A 5,855-nucleotide genomic window follows, 5' to 3' on the forward strand; every position below is an offset into this window, starting at 1 on the left:
GCTTACCAGGCAAGTGCTTATTCTACTGAGCCATTTCCCTGGCCCCCTGTGCTTCTTAAACATCTGCCCAGATTAATATTTTTAGGAAATCAACAATGGTTGTTATATTGCATATGCTTGTCTTCAAAGTAGTTGTCCAGATTACTAGGTACAAGCATGCAAAATTGGTCAATAACATAAATACTAACTGTTCCTTTCAATAAAGCAATAAAAATTGGTAATACAATTAGCTAAGGTGTGTGTGTGTTTGTGTGTGTGTGTGTGTATTTCCCTTTTTTCTTTCTTTTCTACTTTCTCTCATCCCAGTTGTTCTTTATTTTTGAGCAATTTCTTTCAAACTGTGTGATTCTCAGACATTTAGTGATTATGTCATTTTGTAAGAAACAAAGAAATTCTTTTTAACTCCCGAGGAAAATTGAGGTTTTCTAAGTCCAGTTTTCATGATTTCATAATTCCTATATTACAGCAAATATGTCTGTAACTATCCATTTGTATGCAAAGTTATAAAACTCAATTTTTAAAATGTATTTTAGTGCTGCCTGGGACTGCCTGTGTGAAGTGCACAATGTCCGCACTCCTTGTGTGGAGGAGGTGCTCGTACCTAACACAGCTTCCTTCCTTTTCCATCACCTTCTCTTCCCTCATTCCCTGCTCCACCCACCTCTTGGTTCCATTTTTGTTTTGTATTTGTGAGTATTCACTTGAGTACTGATTTCTTTCTTTCTTTCTTTCTTTCTTTCTTTCTTTCTTTCTTTCTTTCTTTCTTCTTTCTTTCTTCTTTCTTTCTTCTTTTCTTTCTTTCTTTCTTTCTCTCTCTCTTTCTCTTTCTCTCATTCTCTCTTTCTCTCTTTCTTTGTGGTACTGCCAGGGGTTGAACTTGGAACCTTACACTTGTGGGGCAGGTGCTTATCCCACTGAACTGTCTCCTTGGCCCTGACATTTTATCTTTCATTTAACATTTTTAAGATACAGTGCATGTACTAGGTGTGGTGGTGCATGCCTAGAGCTCCAAGTATGGGGGAAGCTGAGGCAACAGTGAGACTGTCCCCGAGAAAAATACTACAATCTGTGCAATGGATACATAGAGTCTCTGTGGTAGTGAAGCCTACCTATTTGAACTGGTAAATTGTTGTATTAGTTACTCAAACAAAACAAATGTCCCCACAGTTATATCAAAATGCTGAACAATTCTTAGTTAAGAGCATAAACAAATGATAGTATTCTCTAAATTTATGTCTTTATAGTTCTTGACAAACCAGGGTGTTTTAAGACTGAACAAAGCCTGGCACTTCTTAGCTGATGTGAAGGGTCTTTCCTTCTGAGTGGCCTTGGACTTCTGTACACACGAGCTTGCTGCGGGGCGTCCAGAGCTCGCAGGGCTCGTGGTGTGCTCTTGCTGGCAGGACTTGTCCTGACTCTGTAGGACGTCGTTCGCCTTTGCTTTTGTAATCGCCCTGTAAGAAGCAGTGGTGCTGTTCTGCTCATCCATCTCTGTGGTTTACAAAAACCAAAACCCGAGTCAAGGTTTTCAAGCATACACTTTAGGATGTCACCAGCAGTATGAAATAACGTTCCGAGAGTCAGGGAAAAATACATGCTGGCCTGTGTTTAGAATAGGCCAGCCCTCCACACGTTCCCTTAAGTCTCTTTCCTAAAAGTGCGTCAGGAATGGCTCCCTTGCGATGGTCTGCATGGTTGTGACTCCTCTCATTTATCTATTAAAAGCCAACCTGAGATCTGATAGCACTAAGAGTAGTGTCTTTGAGAGGTGAGCAGAAAATGGGAGAAAATAATCTCACAAATGGGATTGGCACTGTCTTGAGAGCCTCCAAACCTTGCTTTTTCCCTCTGCCATGTCTGCACACAGCTAGAAGCACCTTGAATGAGCCAGGAAATGAGCCCAGACATAGATTCTGCTGGTGCCTTGACCTTGGACTTCCAAGCCTTTGGAACTATGAGAAATTTATGTTTCTTAAAGTTAACTAGTTTATGATAAGTTGTTATAGCAGCCTTCCCTGCCTAAGACATCCCACCAAGACATTAGAAGATACACTGGTGAGAGCAGCACCAGCTGCCTTTAGGGAGAGCAGGCGTGTCCTTTGCCAAGCAGGGCTGAACATGGAGGACCGCCATGAAAATGGGCTCCCTGGGGGTCTTAGTTTTCTTGTTGCTAAGATAAAATACATGGCACTCAAAATTAAGGAGGAAAAGTTTAGTGTAGCTCACCATTTGTAGAAATTTCAGCCCATAGTTGGCTGGCTCCAGGGTAGGGCGGCATGGCCGAGGGGAACAGCCCATAGAGTGGTAGGCAGAAGGTGGCAAGCCACAAGTAGCCAACAGCAGGCCTCCCTCCCCTTCATCCCATCCACATGATAGCCTTTTGGGTGGTGGCACTGTGCCAGTGGTGGGGCTTCCCGTTATCCATGTCCGCCTGTGCTAAACACATGCAGTTACTGCACATCCCGATCCAAACCACACACCTGTGAGCCAGCCACCTCCCAAAAGCCCCACCTGTGAGTAGAATAGACTTAGGGGGTGTCTAGATGTAAACCAGAGCACTGAGCTAAAGGAAGATGGCGTCATTCACCCGGTAATAAACAAGGAAACAGAACCTGACTGCCACAGACAAGGGCAGTGCAACATCCACAACTGAAAGTAGAGTTATGGCTAATTGAAGTCATGTACCTCAGACCACGTTGCTCCACCACACCCCTTGGAGCCCTTCAAAAAACAAAAAGTAAAAGAAACAATATGGGCCTGAGTACACTTCTAGATTCCTGGGTCCAATAGTCTTAGAAGTGGGCATAGCCTCTTCAGGATATAAGGTAAATTACAGTCAGTACTCCTCCATCCCTTGGTGTGCATCTTCAGATTTAGATGTAATAGCAAAAACCCTTGAGCACATCCCCACAGCTAATATTTCAAGTATCTGGAAACTGTTAGGTTTGGGTAATGTCAAGGGAAATAATTTGTTTTCTGGGTGGATCACAGAGCAGAATAAGCTGATGTCACTTGGCTCTTTCGATTAAACAGATCTAAAGGATCGAATGGTACTGTAAGTTTCTGTACTATGCAGAGCCTAACCAGGCTCCAACAAGAGCATTATGGTGAAGACTCCTGAATCAAAGAACATTGCTTGCAATCGCAGTCCTTGGTTGGCAACAGGAACACTGAAGAAACAGGCAGTCTGACTCTGAGGTACCAAGAGAACACAGAGCGACACTCGCCCTCACCGCTCAGCTCTCAGTAACCTGCTAAGCCATAAGCATGGGTACTGCTACTAGCACTCCACTGTCCAATGTATGCAAGCAGTTCTCTGTCCTGACCAAGTCCTAAGAGCATGGGTTGCATGAGCAATTGGCTCACCCCTCCATGCTCCAAGCCCGCTGTGCTAGACTGTCATCTCTCTTTTTCCAGCACAGATTTGTGACCTTGAGGGAGAGCTCTCTATGACCATGTGTCTGAAGAGGAAAAATGAGTTTGGTTTCCAATTTATTTTTGCATAATAGACTGGCTCCATCTGGAAACAAAATGCTACAGCTCTCACCAGCTAGGGAAGTACTGATAGCCAGGGGAGATACACTAAGCATGGTAAAATTTCAAATGGAGCATCTGTTTTTCACTGATTTTTCTTTCTTTCTTTTTTTTTTTTTTCTCGTGGGATGGCTGGGGGTGTGGATCTCCACACATTTACTGGTAATCTCTGGAAACATTGCTTAAGGGATTAGAGGAAGGCTAAGAAGACTTGGCTGCCTCACAGAGACTGTAGAGCGTGAAGACATTTGTAACCCTTGGAAATGCTCGTTGAGATGGAGACAGCACCTGGGATCAGGTGGACAAGGGGACCTGCTCTGCAAAATATTCACCTACTAGGGTATGGACAGTGGCGGTGGCAGTCACACAGACTCCACAAGAAGTCCCACCCTATGAAATACCACCCAGGACTCCCTCATCGAGGGGGATGCACTCTAGTACCCACAGTGGAAGCTTGGCACTGCAGGTCAGATGCTGACAGTAGGCCCACGATGCCACGGTGCTCAAAGCCACTGACTCGATGAGCCAGTAGTGACGCTACTCACACTGGTGTTCAATCAGAAGCTTAGTTATTGCGCATTTCCAGGATTTTCCACTTAATGCTTTTTGTACCCTGGTTGATGTGGACAACTGAAACCACAGAAGAGTGGGTATGGCTAGACCCTCATGGCCCTCACCGACTCACAAACCTGCACGCTCAACAAGTCGGTGAGTTGTCTACTCTCCCATGAGATAAGAACCAGAAGGCTCATGCTTAGTCCTCCACCTGCGCTACACCACTGTGCATGTGTTTGCCAGCCTGCTTCCTCTGTGTCCCCTCTAGATGCTTGTCTGGGGATAATAGACTCCTCCTGGCTCTTGACTCACTTTTATTCTATTTTATCCAAGGTGGTCTGAGCATTTACTATTCCTTCTTACACTCTCTGTCTTTCCCAAGCACAACCAAGTTCCCTCTATCTTAAAAAAAATGTTGTTTTATCAGTTTATTCAGGGGCTGTGTGATTAGCCTCATCCCTCTATGTCACTGGTCAGCTCTCTGCTTTCATGAAGTCATCTACTTCTGGACACAAAGGATTCCTGAAAACCCCTAGTTGGCCTCCTGGAATGACCTCAGAGATATTCACACCCAGTTAACCTGGGTGTGGAGAGTTAGTCTTTGAAGTGTGCGTTGCTAAGTGTCTGCTACAGTCTCCTCCAGGACCTGGGACTCTTCTTGGATGGAGACAAAAATTCTGGTTTGGGTTGTAGTTGAGCTGTGAGCCTTGGAACAGAGCTCACAGCAGCTGCAGTGGGCTGTCTGCAGAGTGTAGGGCTGTTGCCGACAGTGCTGGGCTGGGGAGTGGACATCCCGCTGGCCCCATGAGCAGGTCCTTAGGAGAATTTCTTTAATGCTGCCTCCGAGACTGATGTGGACATGTGAAATAGCTCAACGCCTTTTGTCCACTCTGTTCTCTCTGAAAACTTACAGAAAACATTCACATTTTACCCGCATGAGATTAACCTTTGACTTTAGAACTCTCCCTGTGGAGTGATTGCAATCAAATTGATCTAAACAAAAATGTGCCGGCTAACAACAAAACAAATAATTACTAAGAAACAATTCCAGATTTCTCTCTTCACAATGTAAGTAAACACATCTCTTGAGATTTTTCTGGTCCCTTGTAGGAAATCTGCTGGTCTTAAATATTACAGAAATCCATTTTTCCCTAAATAAGAATCTAATTTTATTTATTTATTTATTTATTTATTTATTTATTTATTTATTTAGTACAAGGCCTCACTGCGCAGACTGGACTCATACTGCTCCTCCTGTTTGCAGCCTCCCAAGCGCTGGGATCACAGGTGCGCACGACCATGCCCAGGGTCAATTGCCATCTCCGTGCACCCAGGGTCAGGGCTGGCACAGCATGCTGGGGCTCAAACCCCCAGTCTGGTGAGCTATCTGACTGCCCCCAGAATTTAATTTTAGAATGATACAAATCAACTGAAATTTCAGGGGTTTTATTTATTTATTTTTGTCACTTGATTCTGAGAGGATTATATATGCTTGGTAAGTAATAAGTAGCTCATATTTAATCAGTGTGAATTGCAATATTTCAATTAATTGTGGAAGACAGTAACATTAGCATCAAGAGTGTGAGTTTATTCAGAGAGGACTGCAGTGTTTTCCTTTTTTGTGTTTTATGAGCCCCCCCCCCTTTTTTTTTTTGGCGGAACCGGGGATTGAACTGAGGCCCTTGCACTTGCCAGGCAAGCACTTATTCTACTGCACTATCTCCCCGGCCCCTCTTTTGTGTTTTAAATACTCAAGGACCTGAGGA

This window comes from Octodon degus, unplaced genomic scaffold (genome assembly GCF_000260255.1).
Source record: "Octodon degus isolate 3935 unplaced genomic scaffold, OctDeg1.0 scaffold00415, whole genome shotgun sequence".
Taxonomy (NCBI): Eukaryota; Metazoa; Chordata; class Mammalia; order Rodentia; family Octodontidae; genus Octodon; species Octodon degus.